Source organism: Pinus tabuliformis, chromosome 7, assembly GCF_031772625.1.
Source record: "Pinus tabuliformis cultivar Carrire ecotype Pingquan chromosome 7, CPIR1, whole genome shotgun sequence".
NCBI classification, from domain to species: Eukaryota; Viridiplantae; Streptophyta; class Pinopsida; order Pinales; family Pinaceae; genus Pinus; species Pinus tabuliformis.
In genome coordinates this window covers 690,013,395-690,033,464 of record NC_142293.1, presented here as the reverse complement: position 1 = coordinate 690,033,464, position 20,070 = coordinate 690,013,395, and positions in this window count along the sequence as shown.

Below are 20,070 nucleotides of genomic sequence, written 5' to 3'. Positions count from 1 at the left end.
TAAGATGAAGAATTTCTGCTATGGTTCGATCTTAATCACTTTTACCTTAGAGAGAATTCCATTGATGCAACCACAACATGTATCATTGGGTGTAGTTGGTCCTAGAGATCCACATATGCAAAGGTCGGTTGAATTGATGCCTCGACATGCGAGTCAGTCAAAAATCATTTTGTCCACTGCATTTTATCTGTCGTCCCTAGTTTCAATAAGAGTAACCTTTTTACATTAGGAATCACTTCTTATATGAATGGTTTAATAAGCTGTGACACACTTTGTATATCACATTTCCTATATATATATATATATATATATATATATATATATAAAATTTTATTATTATAATTTAATCTCTTTAATTATATTTATTATTTTAAATTTCATATTTCTATAGCAATTTAATTATATAAATAAAAAAACTTATTAAATATAATTTATATTTTTAAGTACATATATATATATATATATATATATATATATATATATTAAAATAGAAATGTAATTCCCATGACAGGATTCTAACCTAATTGTAGTTCATATTTCGTATGTATTGATTTAACTGTCTATTAATAAAGAGTTTATATTTTTTATTTTTTTGTCTTTCATTTAATTATATTTAAATACTAGAATGTAATATGATTTTTTATTCATGTGTTATTTTATTCTAATTCTATTAGGATTTTCATATTATGTGCTTCCTTAATATATGAGTATATTATTGTCTTCTTTTGATTTTGAATAACTATGTGTACATGTAGCTGCACATTTTTTAAATGTTTGTATGTAGAATTTGAATGAGGATAAATGGTATGTAGATAGAGAAATATATGAAAGGGCTGAGATATTTTGAATGAAAGTGAATGATGGAGAGTGAGTGAGAGGGAGAATGAGTCGGATGAAAAGTGAGAGTAATGGAGGGAGAGAAGGAGAGAGAGAGAATGGGGGGAGAGAGAAAGGTTATAAAGAGTATTTTTGGATTGTGTCGAGAGAGCAAAAGAGTGGAGTTGAGTGAGTGAGGTGGAGGGGGAGGAGGAGGAGGAGAGGATGGGAAGATAGAGTGGGAGTGAGTAAGAGAGCGAGTAAGGGAGTGAGACACAATAGGAGTGCAAGGAGGAGAGAGAGAGAGAGAAGGGGAAACGGGGGAGAGTGGGAGGATAGAGACAGAAGGGTTGAGAGAAAGAGGAGGTTTAGGGGGTGGAGAGAAAGGAGGGGAAACATAGAGAGAGAGAGAGAGAGAGGAGGTGGTGGGAGAGAGAGAATGAAGGAGAGATGGTGTAAGAAAGGTGATGAGGGAGAGAGAGGGAGACATAGGCCTAGGGAGACAATAAGGATGAGAGAGAGGGAGAGGAAGAGAGATAGGGATAGGGAGAGGGTGAGGTAGTTGGTGTGGGAGAAAGAGAGAAGAGGTGAGTAAGGTAAAGTTGGATAGGAAGAGACAAATAGAGAGAAACAAAGTGAGGAAAAAATAGAGAAAGAGGGAGAGAGAGGGGAAGAGAGAGGGTGACTTGGAGAGAGATAGAGAGAGGGTGAGGACAAGAGAGAGAGAGAGAGAGAGAGAGAGAGAGAGAGAGAGAGAGAGAGAGAGAAGGTTAGGGAGGGGGAAGAAAAGAGGGAGGGAGATTTATAGAGAAAGTGATAGATGGAGGGATATGTCGAGGGATAGGGAAATAGATATAGATAATAAAGAGAGCGAGGGTGTGGGAGATGAGAGGGCAAGGGAGACATAATGGGAGAGAGAGAGAGAGGAAGGGCGAGGAAAGTAGGGAGAGAAAGATAGAGGTAGAGAGAAAGGGATAGAGGTAAATGAAAGGGAATAAAGAGAAAGCTAGCGGGGAATAGAGAGGAGAAAGGAGAGGAAGTGGTAGAGAGTGGGAGAGATTGGGGGAGAGAATGGGGTAGGGACACTAAGATATGTTCTGAATGAAATTACGATCATTTTACACATGGTTCTATTATGCTTGCTTATTAAGGTAAAATTTCATTGTATCTCATTAGTTTTTACGAATTTTGTACCCTCTTAAAGAATATTTAAATGCGCTTGTTATCCACACTTAACTAATTATCTAAAAACTAGTTTAAGCTCATAAAGATCAACATGTGAACAACAAAATTGGGACGACATAAAAAATAATGGAAAAGGTAAAATAAAAATGTGCACCACTATTCATTCAATTCTCTAAATCCTAGTTTAAATTAACTGAAAAGAAATTAGTGCACATCAACCCTTATGATGCATAAATGGGAAGAGTAAAAGAGAAAAAATTGCAACCCCATTCATTCATCCAAAATGGAAAAGGTTAAAAAAAAATTGTCCCTCATTTGTTCATCCAATGCTACTAGCATATTTAGCCACTGAAAACACTGCAATCATTAACAGTAATATATGAACCGAAGAAATCAATGGCATTCACACTATACAAAATCTCCTTTCAACATATTGATATTCAACTTGATGATATTGATATTCATTGAACTTGAGAAAACTAGATTTATCCAATCATTTTGAGCTGCAAGTGTTGAGAGGTAAAACTTAACTTTGTGCTTATCAAGTATACATTCTCAACAATCTCCACATGTTCAAGTCACATTCAAAAATTCAATCATCTCGATTAAACCACTTACAATTTTTTGGATTCAATGGCTAGGGACATTTTCCCAATCATTTCTCAAAAATGAGAATGAGAAAATCCTGACCTAGTTCTACTATTATGGGTGTAGGTGCACTTCAACCAGGAGTTATGGATGTGGGTAAACAATAGTTAACTATAAAAAGAGTACTTATGCTAATGGGATACCCAAACCTTGAAAAAAACTCACAAATACTCAAAATTGAAAGAAGAATGTATACACATACACACCAAAAAATGAAAGTAGAATGCACAAGAAGGATTAAGGTAGATACCCTATTCATCGTCTTCTAGTTTTTCAACCATCAAAGAGGGTTGGACTGAATTTGTAGTATCCACAGGCTATCAACGCTCATCGAATTGGAATGTGTAAGGGTGTTCGCCCAAAATGAGAAAAATAATTATTCCTTTCCTCTCATTTAAGCAGATGTCAAACAAAGCTTCTCCAACACCATCTCCTAAATTCAGTTTCTACCTTGCTTTCTTCTCATCTCCAAATGAGGTATCCTAAAATTTAATGTGTTTTTTGGGTCATCCAACTTGAACCCAAATGCATCCAATCGTCACCAAGGATGATTTCTGACCCTAAATTAGGGAATGAATTAATTTTTTAATTGTATTTTTTATTTTCATTTTCTTAATGAAAGATATTTCTTTCTCCAAATGGAAAGATAAAGAAAATTGTTTAAATAAAGATTTGTTGTTTTACAAAGGATTTATCCAAGTTGTGTGCCTTCAAAGTATGCAAATATGTAATTTTATTGTAGAAAAGATATAATATTTAGGATAATTTGTAAAGGAGGAATTCTATTTAATAATATGTTAACTTATTTTATTCCTTAAATGTAATAAATATAGTTAAAATTAATTATAAGTTTTATGGTTTGGTTTATTCATTGTTATTTTAAATTTCAAAATATTGTAAATAAAATGTATGATTTAATAACTAAATTTTACTATAATAATTAATTTTTTTAACATTAATTTAAATTTGTTTTAAGCCTAGATCTTGGCAGAGAAGGACCAAATATCTTTTGCACTTAAAAAAATGTTTGCACCTTGAGAAATTTGATTCCTCTTGTTGGGTTGTGTTATATTCTTTCCACGTAGTTAAGAGGGGATTTGAAGGACACCTATAACCCCACTTTATGGGGTCTGGGGCAGCGCCCCAGAAAATTTTGGTTTTGGACCCTATGTTAGGTTGGGTGGACCCACCTATGGTTTTGTGCATGATTTTCACACATGTTTTTTGGACGCGATGGTTTTCGGTCCATGGTATTGGACGCGATGGTTTTTGGTCCATGGTATTGGACACGATGGTTTTCAGTCCATGGTATTGGATGCTTCAACATGTATAAATATGTATTGTAACATTGAAAGGAACATAATAAAAAATCAAGCTGGTAGTCCCAATTTTGGGATCCACGGGAAAATCTCTGTGTATATGTGTTTTACGTGTTACGCTCTTGCATTGTTTATTTTATGTGTTTCAGAATTCATATGTAGGTAATTTCTGTATGGGGTTAAAACCTACATTTGGTATCAGAGCAGTTTTGGCTTCAAGGGGACACCTTTTTTCTGAGGAGTTTCGCTCAGGCCTGTGGTAGACCCTATTCAGTGGGAGATTTGCGAGATCGATTCTGGTGGTGAAAGAAGATGGTGAGCAGTGGAAAGATAGAGATCGAGAAATTTAATGGTTAGAGTTTTGAGTTGTGGAAACTCAAGATGGAGGATCTGTTGGTGGATAAAGATCAGTGGATCGCAGTAGATCCAGGTACTAAACCAACGGGGGTGTCCGATGAAGAATGGAAAAAGTTGGATCGGAAGGCAAAGAGCACAATACGATTATGTGTCTCAGATTTAGTATTGTTGAATGTATTCAGGGAAGCTACGATGAAGGCTTTGTGGGACAAGTTATGGATTTTGTACCAATCTAAGTCTCTGGTGAATAAACTATTCCTATGAAAAAAGTTGTATAACTTGAGGATGAAAGATGAAGACTTGGTGACAGAGCATTTGAACGCATTTAATACTGTGGTAAGTCAGTTAGCATCTGTTGATATTAAAATTTCAGATGAAGATAAGTGCATCAGTTTGTTGTGTTCTCTACTATATTCATGGGATAGTGTGGTTATTGCAATAGGTAGCAATGAACTGCCTTGCATTTTGATGAAATAGTCTTAGCCTTGCTGACGGAGGAGATGAGACAGAAAAATATGGAGAGCTAGAATGGTGATGCCTTGTCTGTACGAGGACAGTCCTAGAACAGAAACAAAAATAAGTCATCGAGTGGGAGATCTAAATCTACAGAGAGATCTAAATCTCCAGGAAAACCTGTAAAGGTGGTGTGCTAGAAATGCAGAAAGGAAGGGCACTTCGAAAGGGAATGTAAATCTAAAGCTTCTGACAAAGGAAAGGGATCTGATAATGCTCCTTCTGCAGAGGTGAAAACGACCTCAGATGAAGGTGGGGATGTGTACTTTGCTTCTTCAAGTACATATGTAGATCATGAGGCATGGTTGATTGGCTTAGGTGCATCCTTTCACTTCACTCCCCACCGAGAGTGGTTCTGCGAGTATGAGAAATACGATGGTGGTGATGTCTTTTTAGGGGATGATAGGAAGGCTAGAATCATTGGTCGTAGAAAAGTAAAGTTGAAATTGCAATGTGGAAGAGTTAGAACACTTCTAGGTGTTCTGCATATTCCTACATTGGCTAGAAATCTGATTTTTGTGAGCAATCTGGATGATGCAGGTGTAAAAACAGTGTTCGAGAAGGATACCTGCAAGATGGTTCAAGGAGCACTGGTATTGATGTGGGGAGTTCGGATTGGAAGTCTGTATAGGCTGCAAGGTAGCACTGTTATTGATTGGTGCAATAGTTCTATGGTTCCTGAAAGTGGAGCAGAAGATCTAGTGGTCTATGGAGAGAAGACCATGCTGTGGCATCAAAGGCTTGGACATATTGGAGAGAAGGGCCTTCGAATACTTCATGGTAAAGGTATGGTAGAAGGTATGAGTAATAGCTCTCTGGATTTTGAATTCTGTGAAAATTGTGTATATGGGAAGTAGAATCGGGTGAGTTTATCCTCTGGTAGTAAGAGGGAAAAGCAAATATTAGAGCTTGTGCACAGTGATGTGTTTGGACTCGTGAAGGTTCCATCACAAGGTAAGTCTGTGTACTATCTATCATTTATAGATCACTTCTCAAGGAATACATGGATATATTTCCTTAAGAAGAAATCTAAAGTCTTTGACAGGTTTAAAGAATTCAAGGCTCTGGTGGAAAACCAGATAGAAAATAAGATAAAGGTGTTGAGGACAGAAAACAGTGGAGAGTTTTACAGTAAGGAATTTGAAGAATTCTGTAAGAAGTGTGGTATAGCATGGCAGAAGACTACTCCATATACACCTCAGCAAAATGGAGTTTCAGAAATAATGAACAATACATTGATGGAAAGGGCAAGAAGCATGCTCAGTGGTGCCGAGTTAGGATAGGAATTCTGGGCAGAGGCGGTGGATACTGCATGTTACCTGGTCAACAGGTCACCTTCATCAGCATTGGAGGATAAGATTCCACAAGAGGTATGGACTGGTAAGAAACCCTCTCTTTCACATCTGAGGGTATTTGGATGTGATGCATATGTACATGTTCCAAAGGAGAAATGAACCAAGTTGGATAGTAAATATGAAAAGTGCATCTTTTTTGGGTATAAGGATGGTTTAAAAGGTTATATGCTTTGGAACCCAGTCACACGGAAGGTTGTGTACAGTCGAGATCTGGTGTTCAGAGAGGTAAAAGATGTTATTAAACATGAAGTCCAATAAAAGGAACCTAAGAAGATAGAGTTTGAGCTAAAGGAGGAAGAATCAGACTCTACAGTAGAGGAGGAATCAAAAGAAGTGCCACAAACTCCGACTGTGAGAAGATCAGTTCGAGAAAGAAGGCAGCCAGAAAGGTATAGTCCATTTACTTTCTGTTCAAATTTTTCTTTATCTATTACTGATGATGATCCTATAACTGTGAAGGAAGCAGTGGATTCAGAGGATGGAAAACTATGAAAAGAGGCCATGGTTGATGAAATGGCATCTTTGCACAAAAATGAGGCTTGGGATCTGGTGGAGTTGTCGGCTGGAAGGAAACCCATAGGTAGAAAATGGGTATTCAAGAAGAAGACAAATGCATAAGGAAAGGTGGAGAAATACAAAGCTCAATTGGTACCTAAAGGTTATTCCCAGGTGTCGGGAATTGATTTTGGTGATATTTTTTCTCCTATTGCCAAGGTAACTTCTATTAGATTACTTTTATCTGTTGTTGTTGCTTTTGATTTTCAGGTAGAACAGATGGATGTGAAGACAACATTTCTTCACGAGGATCTGGAAGAGGAAATATACATGAAGCAACCTAAAGGCTTTGCGGTGAAGGATAAGAAAGAACCGGTATGCAAGTTAAAGAAGTCTCTATATGGATTAAAACAATCACCAAGGATGTGGTATCAAAAATTTGATACATTTATATGGGGACTTGGCTTCAGCAGAAGCAAAGCAGATCACTGTGTCTATTTTAAATTAATTAGTGACCGTGTTATTTATCTGGTCTTGTATGTGGATGATATGTTGCTGGTTGGAAATGACAAAGAACTTATCTAGGATTTGAAGACCTAATTGTCCTCCAAATTCGACATGAAAGATCTTGGTGCTACAAACTATATTTTGGGCATGGAAATTAAAAGAGATCAAGCAAAGAGAAAGCTCTGGTTAAACCAGAGGAAGTATGTTGAGACAATACTGCAGAGGTTTAATATGCAGGATAGTAAACCGATGAAGGTTCCTATTCCTATAGGTGTGAGGTTATCTACTGAACAGTGTCCCAAGACACAAGAAAAGGAAGAGGACATGTCCCGTGTTCCATATGCAAGTGCATTCAGTAGCCTGATGTATGCAATGGTCTGTACTAGACTAGATATTGCACATGGAGTGGGAGTATTGAGCAGGTTTATGTCAAAACTAGGAAAGGATCATTGGACAACAGTGAAGTGGGTTTTCAGGTATTTGTGTGGCACTAGTGATTATGGTTTGTGCTACCAAGGAAGACCAGGATTGGACAGAGTGTTGGATATCCGTGGCTTTGTTAATGCAGATTGGGCTAGAGATATGGATCAGAGAAGATCTACAAGTGGGTATGCGTTTAACCTATTTGGAGGTGCAGTCAGTTGGATGAGTAAGAAACAATCTATAGTGGCACTATCAACTACAGAGGCAGAATACATGGAAGCCACTGATGCAAGAAAGGAAGTAGTTTGGTTGCAGAGAGTGTGTTCAAGTATCGGGTTAGTGCAAGAAGCTATCAGGATAGACTATTACAGCAAAGTGTAATTTTCATGGCAAAGAACCCTGCATATCATTCAAAGACAAAGCACATTGATGTTCAATATCACTTTGTGAGGGATATGATAGAAGACAACAAGGTGTTGGTGGTAAAGTTGGACACTTTGAAGAATACTACAGATGCATTGACAAAATATGTGAGCTCTCTCTTGGTGTAGAGAGACAATGGGCATTTTAGGGCTGGGAAAATGACTAATCTCTCTTATGGCCCCCTATGGAAAGAAAACAACAAGTGGGAGAATGTTGGGTTGTGTTATATTCTTTCCACGTAGTTAACAGGGGATTTGAAGGGCACCCGTAACCCCACTTTATGGGGTCCGGGGCAGCACCCCGGAAAATTTTGGTTTTGGACCCTATGTTAGGTTAGGCGGACCCACCTATGGTTTTGTGCATGATTTTCGCACATGCTTTTTGGATGCAATCGTTCTCGGTCCATGGTACTGGACGCGATGGTTTTCGGTCCATGGTATTGGATGCTTCGGCATGTATAAATATGTATTGTAACATTGAAAGGAACCTAATGAAAAATCAAGCTGGTAGTCCCAGTTTTGGGATCCAGGGGAAAATCTCTGTGTATATGTGTTTTATGTGTTATGCTCTCGTATTGTTTATTTTATGTGTTTCAGAATTCGTATGCAGATAATCTCTGTACGGGGTTAAAACTAGGAGGAATTCTATTTAATAATATGTTAACTTATTTTATTCCTTAAATGTAATAAATATAGTTAAAATTAATTTTAAGTTTATGGTTTGGTTTATTCATTGTTATTTTCAATTTCAAAATATTGAAAATAAAATGTATAACTATTTAATAACTAAATTTTAATATAATAATTATTTTTTTTTAACATTAATTTAGATTTGTTTTAAGCCTAGATCTATCTGTGGCAGAGAAGGACCAAATATCTTTCGCACTTAAAAAAAGGTTTTCACCTTGAGAGATTTGATCCCTCTTGGTGCTAAATAGATCGAGAATTAAGAGGGATCTAGGTTGGTTTAATTTCTTAAATATATGATATGGCGAAAAATATCGTAGTAATTTTTAAAACATTTGCTAGCAAAACAAAAAACAACATTTATAAATTTTGATATTTTAATGAACTTTACTGAAGTACACATTTACCTCAATTTTTTCACCCAATGATGGAATTACCAAATGTTAGCAATGGACACATTTACTTGGAGTCTCTTATCCAGGGATGGAATTTGATGGATAAATTTCCTTAAGTAATTTCCCCATCAAATACATAAAAAAAAAATGAAATATTATGTGATAAATGATCAGAACTAGCATTAGAGCAGCAAAAACTATCAAATTTGATGGGTACTTCAGATTTGAAATTTATACATAGGCTATATTCTACATGAATACCATGGGAAAATATCGGGTTCTATATATTATAAAACTATTATAATTTTAGCATTATAAATGGATGTATAAACCCCTTTAACGAGATCATTAAATCCATATGCCCAAATTTTGACATTGCATATAGAATTAGAGACTCCCTTAAAGGGGTCTCTAAATTTTAACACTATAGATGGATTCAGAGACTAGCAGAAATGACTAATTCATATACTTCTTGTATTCTTTATTTGGTCATATTTTTATTCTTGAGCTATTGTAGCCATTTAAATTAATCATTTTTAATTTTATCACTTATTATCTAGTCATATATTTTATCCCTAAACTAAATTAGTCGTTTTTAGTTGGGTCACTTAAAATTGCTCAAATTTAGTGGTAATTCACTTGAAATAATTGTGGTGACTAACTTCTTTAGTCACATAGTCACTAATCTCTCATTTTGTACTAGTGATCGCTTATCCCTAGAGCTTATCCTCCCTCATATGTGGATCTAATTCCTAGATTTGTAAAACTCAAACTTCCCTTTTTACTATGTAAATTCATTGCCTCCAATAGAGTAATTTCAATCTGGAAGTTTTGTTTTAGAGAGAATTGTTTCAATTTTTATGGGTGGAAACCAGAGCTCTAAAATCAAGCTAGTGAAATCTGGGGGAAAACACTTTATTTTTGTTAGGAATAATTAGGCTAAGGTTGGTGGAGCATATAGGATGTGGATGGTTTTGGAAAAACATGGGCTCTTGGTGGATGTCCCTAGCATGGACTGGTGGGTGATATCCGTATTTGCAATGGGATACCAATTATAAAACACATAACTTTCTTTATAGGTTTGTCTTGAGGGTTGAAGGATTCCTTACATTTACATACCATTTAATTTATATAGCTGTCCTAGTAAGTAGGTCGTCATTGAACTTTCAAAACCCCATTGCATCATATATGCCAATAAATCCTATCGACTCAAAGTAATTTTTTTTAAATCATAAACCATTGTTGTAATTTTTTTTGTATTTATCACTAATTTAAAAAAATAAAAATAACTTGTGTTATCTCATGACATTATGAGAATTTATTGAAACTTGTATTATCTTATAGATAATTCTTGTAAGTCTAAAAAATTATGATATCTTGATTTGTCTTTTAGAATGAATCACGTGTATTTTTCTTTCCTTTACATGTCTTCTTCTTCTCAATTTGTGCTTGGTTTTTTATTGTATTATTATTATGTCAAAATACAAGGGCTTAGCAATTCAACTCTTAAACATTTGATTCATGTGCATTGTTTCTTTTATGTGTGTATAATCCATTCATAAGTTGAGTCTTTTTTATTTCTCTTTTAGCTTCATTACCAACCCATTAGCTTGAGCTCTAAGGAATGTGAATATGTATGCTATATTTCGTGTTTGACATTTGATCTCTCAAATGAATGTTGGTTAAACTTATGACTTTTGAGGTTACAATTGAAAGGTTTTAAAACTTCCCAAGTTTACAGTTTGGAAAATTACCCAAAGTCGCCAAACACAACAAGACATATTATTTTCTACCTCTATGCTCATGAATATTTGAACCTGTGTCATTTACATCATGATTATTTGCCTCAAACCCTAGGACCCATCATAACAAATTGTAGTCTTAATTCTCTTTATTGGTTGGATAAACTCCAAATTTTTGGGGCCACCTGCTAAAGTTTACACATTTAATGCTTTTAGGTGTGGTCACTTGTCAATTTTTTTTTTTCACATGATTGTTTTTTGTTTTTAAGGTTGATATGAAGACTAACAAGATAATACATGTGAAGGAGACATAGTTCAAAATAAAAGTCTTACAAAATTGGGCCATATGATAATACTTCCTTAAGCCCTTACTTTTTCTACTACTTTTTCCTATTCTTCCACTTCTGTAAAGTTCATAGAATACTAGTAAGACAAAAAAATATAACATAACTTAATTTACAATAGTGTTTATCATTCATATTCATCTCCTTCCTGGGTCTCTTGCAAATTGTTTCTGTCACAACCCCCAACCACTTCTCCATGTAATTTAAATATTTTAATTATTATGATTAAAAGAAAATAGTTGAGATCATGAGACACATATTCCATAGAAAAGGATGGTAAACTGCTTGGGATTCTTATGGTTGTCACAACCATGTAAGTTGAAATGTGTGAAAGTGGGGAACTAATGTATTTAATTACTAGCAAGGATGTAGGACAATAGCACACCCCTTTGCAACATCATAATAAATAAAAAGAAAAATAAAATAGTGGTATGTTCATGCAAAGAGAAATACATTGGTGGATGGAAACATGCTAGGATGAGCTAGCCACCCAATGTAACAAACCAATAAAACACAAAAATAAATGAATATAGGCAGGTCTATGGCACTGATCTATTAGGATAGGGTTTTTTGTCCAAGATAGGTATAAACAAGCTAAATGGGAGAAAATAAAAAGATGGGAGTGAGAAGGAGATATGCAGAGAGAGAAGATGGTTTTGGATGAGAAAAATAAAGCCTGAGTGCAGAGAATGGAGAGAGGATAATTCAAGGTGTGTAAGGTTCAAAGGTGAATGGAGTAGGCCACATGGACTGTAGATCAAATGATACTATGCAAAGGACATTTTGAAAATTGTAAACTACATGAGACCAGACCATCCATTGTCCTTATGGAAGAACACACAAGTGGAGGCTAAGGCAGCCCATTTAACTGAGCATAATTCATTTAATCCTTAGAGAAGACCTCGTCAATCTCAACAATATGGCTCAATGGTGATTGGCTATAGGGAAGCCACAAAGCAAGCTAATTTCTTGTTGGGTGGAGAGTTGCAATCCAACATCTAGTTTCCTTGTCATAGATTGAGGTAAGTACTTATGATTGAAATGTGTAATGAACTTCAGGTTACATTAATTGAACTTACATGATGCCATTAAATGTATGATGTATAATATCTTATAAAGGTAGTTTATATAGATGTCGATATAGTGTTTCATAACACAAGAATGTTGAGGAAATTTGATTGAATGCATGGGTGGTTAGGTGCTTGAAACCTCATGTAAATGAATTAATCTAATGACTAGTTGGATCTAACGATGATCCAGTTGGATCCCTAATGGATTAAAAATTAAAGTCTATGTTTTTTTTGAAAAAAATAATCATATTGAAGAGCACGTCATCCTAATTCCATTGGTGTGAATGACACCTCAAACCGAGCTTGTATGCAAAAGTTATGCACCGGAAAACTTTTAGGGACAAAAAGAAAAAAGTAAAAGTAAAAGTTTGACTGCCACGTGGTAGTCTATACAACTGACATGCATGTCTATATAGGCGACATGATAAGGAAACATGAAAAGAGATGAAGTCAGTAGGATGTTGTGGTAGATAGTGTACTGATGTGGTGGGCCAACTGGGCGTTGACATGGTAGACCGTACAGTGATGGGAAAATAGTTGGGTGCTAACATGGAAAGTTGACAGAAAACTGACATGGTATACACATAGGAGGTGACATGTTTAGGTGACTATGATTTTTGGACCAATGGAAGGGGACCACGTGGCCCAATCAGGCCATGCTATGTGGCACCCATTCAATGACCAATTAGGTCGTGACTAAGCAGTTAAAATTTTTTTAGGTGACCTGCCTGATAGTTACGATCATGATTTCAACTGACTGGAAAACATAACATCACATGACGCTGGCAAGGGTCGAACCCACGCCAGCTAGCCTAAAAACAACAATCCGAAAATACTAGGCAACTAAAAATAGTTAACAACACATCTGTTATACAACAAGCGATGGTCATAATGCTAGGACAACGGATAAGTTACATTTGCCAATGAATTTCTTTAGTGTCAGGCCAAATATGTAATTTTTTGTGCAGTCAAAATTGGGTTAGTGGCAGTTGAATCCACATCGACTTCTCACACACAAAATGATGGTTAACAAACCGTTGAACCAATGTTCAGATGATAGTGATTTGACGATTTCAATTGTTAACATGGAAATGTACAATGAGACAGATGATTTCATAATCATGCAGTGGAAGGTTTTGAAATTTGATAGGTCTGGACACATATTATAATTTCCAATGGTCGTTATATATATAACAAGGTTAGCAAAGGTTTAACCCACACTGACCAAACCGGTTATCCTAGACAACCAGCGGCCCTGAACAAAACCATTGCCAACAAAAAAATACAACATCCAAAACAAACTGTCGACCAAGTGGTAGTTAAAGGTGGCGTTTGGTTACAAAGTTAGCACGGGCAGGTATTGAACCCTGGAACCTCTTCGTGTCAACAATACTTATACATAGTTCACCAACAAATAAGCTTGCACCGACTGCCAATGGATATAATAAAAACTCCTTTTCAATCCAACAAGTAGTTGTGGTCCGACGGTGGGGCCGTGTGTAGTATGGAACTGTGAACAGGAACAACAACCAATGAAACTATGAACATGTGTAACCTTGGCGCTTTATAACCTTGAGTGTGGAACCTTGACGCAAGAGGAATCTTTGAGGAATTTGTAAGATTCCCTTGAGGCCTGGATTTGACAGTGTGAGAATGGTTGCAAGTTTATACTCATCTGAACTGATTTTTCACAAGGATCACAACGACATAATTTGTTTTTGCATTTGAGCAATGGATTTTCAATCCATCATTAGGTTGAGGGGTATCATGATACATTATGGCCTTTTACTTGATTTTCCTTTAGCGTAATGATGGAGGTCATAGTGGGGTCAATTTTATACCCATATGAAGTAATTTTTCACAAGGATTGTGATGGCACCAAGGAAAATTTGAAGGAAGGAAAATTTGAAGGAAGGAAAATTTTCAAAATTTTTAGAATCCTTAGTGAATCTTACTAGTCCCTAATATGAAAAGTGTAAAATGTTTGGATATATTTTTCTAAAAATATTCAATTTTCTAAGGATTTCATATCAGTCTCTATATAATTTTAGTAATTTTTAAGGTAAAATAATTTTATACTATAAAATGTACACGAATACATTTTAGAGAGAATGGAAATTTGGCGAATCAATTTTTTGGAAAAACCATGGAAAATTAGCCCACCTAAAGATATTAGACCCTAAAATTTTCCATTGATGGCATAGTTTGTTTCGGAATTTGAGCAGCTAATTTGTAGGCTATCGTAAGATTGGTAGGCATAATGATGCATTATGGAATTTTACTTTTTTTCTTTTAGCAAAAGGATGGATGTAGATTTATAGGTTCTGTTGATTGTTGTATGTTGCAGCAGGGAAGCAAGATTTGAATCTTTGCGATAAATTCATCGCTCTAGACTTTGCACAAAATTTCAAGTGGTGTAGTTCTGAAAGAGGGCAATATTGACACTTCATCAAAAAGTAGTAATGTTTAGATCCACTGATCTCAGAATTGCAAGATGAGTATGATGATTATGAGTATGATTTGAGTCTAACCAAGGGATTCAAGAGGAAATAGACCTTTTTGTGAGGTTTTTTGAATTAGTAAAACCTGAATCCTTCCTACAAGTCTGAGGAGGTGTGGCTAACAGAATTTTGATTTTTGTCAATGAAACTCGAGGCTCAAATGAATCTCGACACTTATTAGGCACCCATGTTCTTTTTGTTACCTAGGGAGTCTGAACAGATGTGAAAGGTTTACCATCCTCCATAGAAACTCTTGTTAAAAATCATCATTTTATAGATAATAACATGCTTTCAGTTCATGCCATGATTCGAACTATTATGGACCGTGTCACTGGCAAGATAAATGTATTCTATTATTTTTATGGACTACTAATTGTTAGTCAAAGGAACTTGTTTCAATACTCTTTCTTTATAGAGTGGAACCATCAGAAATAGTTAGGCATGATAAGCTTGGGTAAGGTATTTTTTCATGAATTTTGCTCCTTTTAAAATTTCTTCAAGATGAGATCCCTTGTTGTGATTAATTCAGGGTCAGTATTAGAGTCTACCTAGAATTTTTTATGTCATATTCTCAGCCTTATCACTTTTTTGAAGGCTATGTTGAATGAGAATTTTGTATGCCTCATATATTGATCACTCTAACCATTCAATAGGAATATAGTATTGTCCCCTCTTGATTTCCCAGATTCAAATATCTTCCTTTCGACTCCGTGAAAATATTTATCCTTTCAGCTAAGGCTAACATAAATCCAAATCCTAACATGCTCAAGCTAAATTTGGTAGGATTATAAGAAATAAAAAATTTTGGTTTAAGGGTCTTTGTGAAAATTTGGTATCTTGTTGACAAGCTCAATCACCCCATAAACTATTGGCCCTTTTAGTGAAATAATCAACCTTGAATTTTTTCCCTTGGATGCATTGTGCATCTTAATGGAAATCCTTTTGCAGATTTCTAATCTCATCTTATATTTATATATTTTGATCAATCAAGTCACAAACTTAGTCAAGCATACCTTGGTAGAGGTCCCCCCTTGTCCTCAATTTTGAGATCTTTTTTTTAAGCATACTCATCTAGGATTTCCCCTTAATGCCTATAAAAAATTATTGAGTTCCTTAGGCCATAGATCTATTGGATGATGAAGAAATCACTGGGGAAATAGTGGTCTTATGCATGAGGGTTACTTCATCCATTTTTCTTATTCCTGTAAAATGCAAAAAATCTAAGATCCCTACCTCTCTATTTAGAAATACCAATTATTTTTCGACCAATTATTCCACTACTGGTCCTCTACTTAGTTGAGATGGAAGTATATGGTGAATGGACTATAACAATTTACAAAGCAGAAGTGGACCAGTAAGGTTAGCTCAATAGTGAAAGGGTAAAAAGGCAACATGCCATGTCAGAACCATGCAACATCTTAATTGTAGCCTCACCAAACCATCCTCTCCTAATATCACTCCACGATCTCTTGATGCCACATAGTTTGTAGATATTTGGTTCCCGTCGTTATATATTATAATTCGATCGTTTCCTAGATTTCACACACCTTCCAAATCATATTCCCTTTGTCTTTCTCCACAATGCCATCAAAGTCCCTTGAGAAAGCTTAAGCTCAGGTTTTTTAGTCAATATAATGACTTATGTATCCAAAATACTACCCAAAACCATGATTGTATCATTAATAATCTACACTCTTACGGGATCGCTCCTCAATCCCTTGATGTCATGCAACCTACACAAATTTTGTTAACGTCCTGCACTAGTAAAATTCCATCTTGTCCTTTCAATATTCACATTCGGCCCATATCCTAATATCCTTATCATAATCCACATTGCAATCAAAATCCCATTGAAAGACTTCATTCTAGACCTACTCATTAACAGTGTTATCTGTGTCTTGCATGTTTCTTCGTCCACCTACCCTCTTATCCACTTACTTAAATGTGCGAAATTTCTCATCAATTTCCTTTTATGCCTTGACTTTAGGATTACTAGCATCCTTGTGCTAGAGAAGGTGCTAGAAAATATATGGAGGTGGCACGAACCCCTAATTTTTCAATGATATTCATCATGGGGGAGGGAAAAAAAGTGCGTCCCCCCCTCTTCTTATGTTTCCAAAATTCTAGTTGACTCCCTCATTGTCTATCTTGCTAGCCAAAGAGTTAAAGTCTTTTGAACACGTGATAACCTATTATTGAATCTGACTACTTGCTTTCTAGCCTCGCATGAAGGTTTGTATAATTTAAATATTGCATAATTTTTATCTTTCTTATTAGTCTAATTGTTACTAGGAGTCCCCTACCACAATTACTTTCGTCTTGCAACATTTTTTAGCAATTTGAGGCCCAACCATAATGCGAGTTATTTGTCTTGATTATTAATTTCCCTTCTTATGTTCCAAGAATAATGAAAACTCTCTTTTTAATTTGTCCATACTACTACCACTCCTGCTCCTCCCTCCCCTAGTCACTTCTCAATTATAACAAGCAAGGGGTTGTGATTTTGGGCAATATTTATCTAGCCAATATTGCAAATTATAGGTTTCGAATCTATTGATATTTTGGAGGTAATAGTTGAATTTTAAGATATTTGGATTATTACCTCAACACCACAATGCTTTTTAAACAGTCTAGTATGTTTGAAACAGGCCATATGAATAAGATATTTTTGTAGAATATTATTAAATAAATTTCCATGTACATCTTATGGTCATCCATATTAGCAATTTGATCTCAGTGGCTTTTGGTAGTTTGTAGACTGCTAAACCTTTATACTGGATTCACATCAAAACTTGGTATTTGAAATGAAATTTATTTGTTGTTTTAGGGAGAGAGAAGGAAAAGTTATCCTAATTATCTTAGTTGTTTTATTGCAAAGGCTATTAATGTCATCACACACATTTTGTGTATAGGTTAGGCCATTTTTGTATCATTAGTTATCAAATGGATATATTTGTGAGGGAACTGACTAGAAACTTGAAATATTGGGGGAAGACATTTGCTATAAAGACCGTAACTTTGGTGGTATAGAGTTTTCACACAATTGACAATGTGAAAGCCAAGATTAAACACGAGGAAGGCATTCTTCTTGACCAAGAAAAATCGATATTTTCTACAAATAATTTGGAGGATGGATAGGCGCTCACTAATTAAAATATTCAAAAGAGTTATCCTTTATCTATTTCTTACTATAGGAGGTGGATTGCAAATCTTTCTCAAGACTTTAATTGGAAGAAACCATTACTTTTGAGGTGGATATCTTAGATTCTATTTATATGACCATGGTAAAGATACAAGAGAGTTATAATTAGGGAATACTCCTACCAAACAAAGGTTCACATTCGCTGGAAAGAAACTATAGGATGTTCATGCCTTGGTTAATTATCACATCCATAATGATTAAATCCAATTGGATTTCTATTTTATAGGTGGAATGAAGATCTAAAAACTCATGATTAAATACCATTGGTTTTCTATTTGGCAGGACGAATGGATATCTCAAAACTCATAACTAAATCCAATCAGTTTTCTATTTGAGAGGTGGAATGCATATCTAAAAACTCTACTAGGGTGGAAATTACTCGTGAGGTTGATAACTCAAATATTTTCAATTATGTCCAAATCATCGAATATTGATTTATTCTAGAAATGTTTTCAAAGATGATAAGGGTGTAGTTGATTATAATATTTAGAAAAACATACCCTTCTTCTTGTCTTTCATGTCCAAGGTGATATGTAAATATTTGTGAATATGTTGAATTGTAATACTATTATTTTACTAACATATAACTCAAGACTATTTTACTAATACTATTATCTCTTTTTCTTAGTTTTTCTTAGGTTTGAATTTTTTGTCATGCATAGCCAAAGTGCTAAATCTATAACCATTTCCTGTATTGCACAATTTTCAGGAATACTAATTTAGTGATATTTTACCAAAATTTCCTACTCTTCAACTCAATGTCAAATTGGATGGTGAAATGATTAAAAAAATAAAATGCAAAGGATATAACAAGCATGCAATTGTTGTTGAGATAACAAGAAACAACATTTTATCATAATGCTTCAATGAAACACATTAACTATTAAAGATTACAACATAACAAAATTCCACAAGAATGAGTCCAGGTTATGGCATATAAATTTTTGTTAGAAGTAATCAATGAGCAAACATAAAAGTCGAATCAACTTATAAAACTATGTAGCAAATTGTGTGAAATTACGAAACATTTTACTTTATCTACATAGTAAAATGTTTGAAATTTATTTGTAATCTATCATTCCTCAATCTTTCAAAGTATCAACCTAATAGCATATATGCAATGATATTTTTTACCATGACTTTTTATAAATTATAAGGGAAATCATTAATTATTGAAAGATGTTGCCTCAGGCTAATAATGTAGCTTATTTTTTCATTTTAATTCAAAATTAGATACCCCAACTAGAATTTTGAATAATCTCCCTTTAGAAAGATTCACCTCAGGCATGCTAGTTAATATAATGACTTGTGTATCCAAAATACTGCTCGGAACTGTGATTGCATCATTAATAATCAATACTCTTGTGAGATCACTACTCAATCTCCTGATGTGCTACTTTCTAAGAAAGATCAATATTTGGTCATCTTAAGAAAATGTTCCCTTGTGTTGAACTTTGGCCTCAACTTTGTTAATGGTATCTAACCTCTCAACCTAAAGAGTAATTTTCTTCCTATTATAGTTTTGACCAAGATATGGATTTTATCTCTCAAACACATAACCAACTGAAGACTTGATTCATTTTGGATGTTATAATAACCTAAGCAACAACCATCCTCTAGTTCATTGCTAGAAATATTAAACATCACTCGGAAATATGCATGCCCTCATGTCGAATATTTTACTTGACATTGTCAATGGTGTCTAAGCTCTCAACCTCAAAATTATGGTTTTGCGACTCAAAAATTCAATAAATATGTGTATCCCACTTCTAAGATGAGGTATCAAATGAGGCATAGAATCATTCTATATATTTAATCAAATAAAGCCCACCCACCCTCCAATTTCTTGCCAATGAATTCTAGTGTTGAATCTTGACTTTCACATTGCCATTCATGCTAGAACTCACTACATTTAGAGTTTTAGTATTTCTGGTGAATTACTTCAATAACTTGTTTAGAAAATGTCTTCACAAATATATAGTGATTAGAAAATAATGATAAGAAACAAATGTAACCTAAAAAAAGAAAAAAAATGGGTATGTCAAAGTCACACAATTTTTGCAATAAGGAAATTGAGACAAGTAAGAGA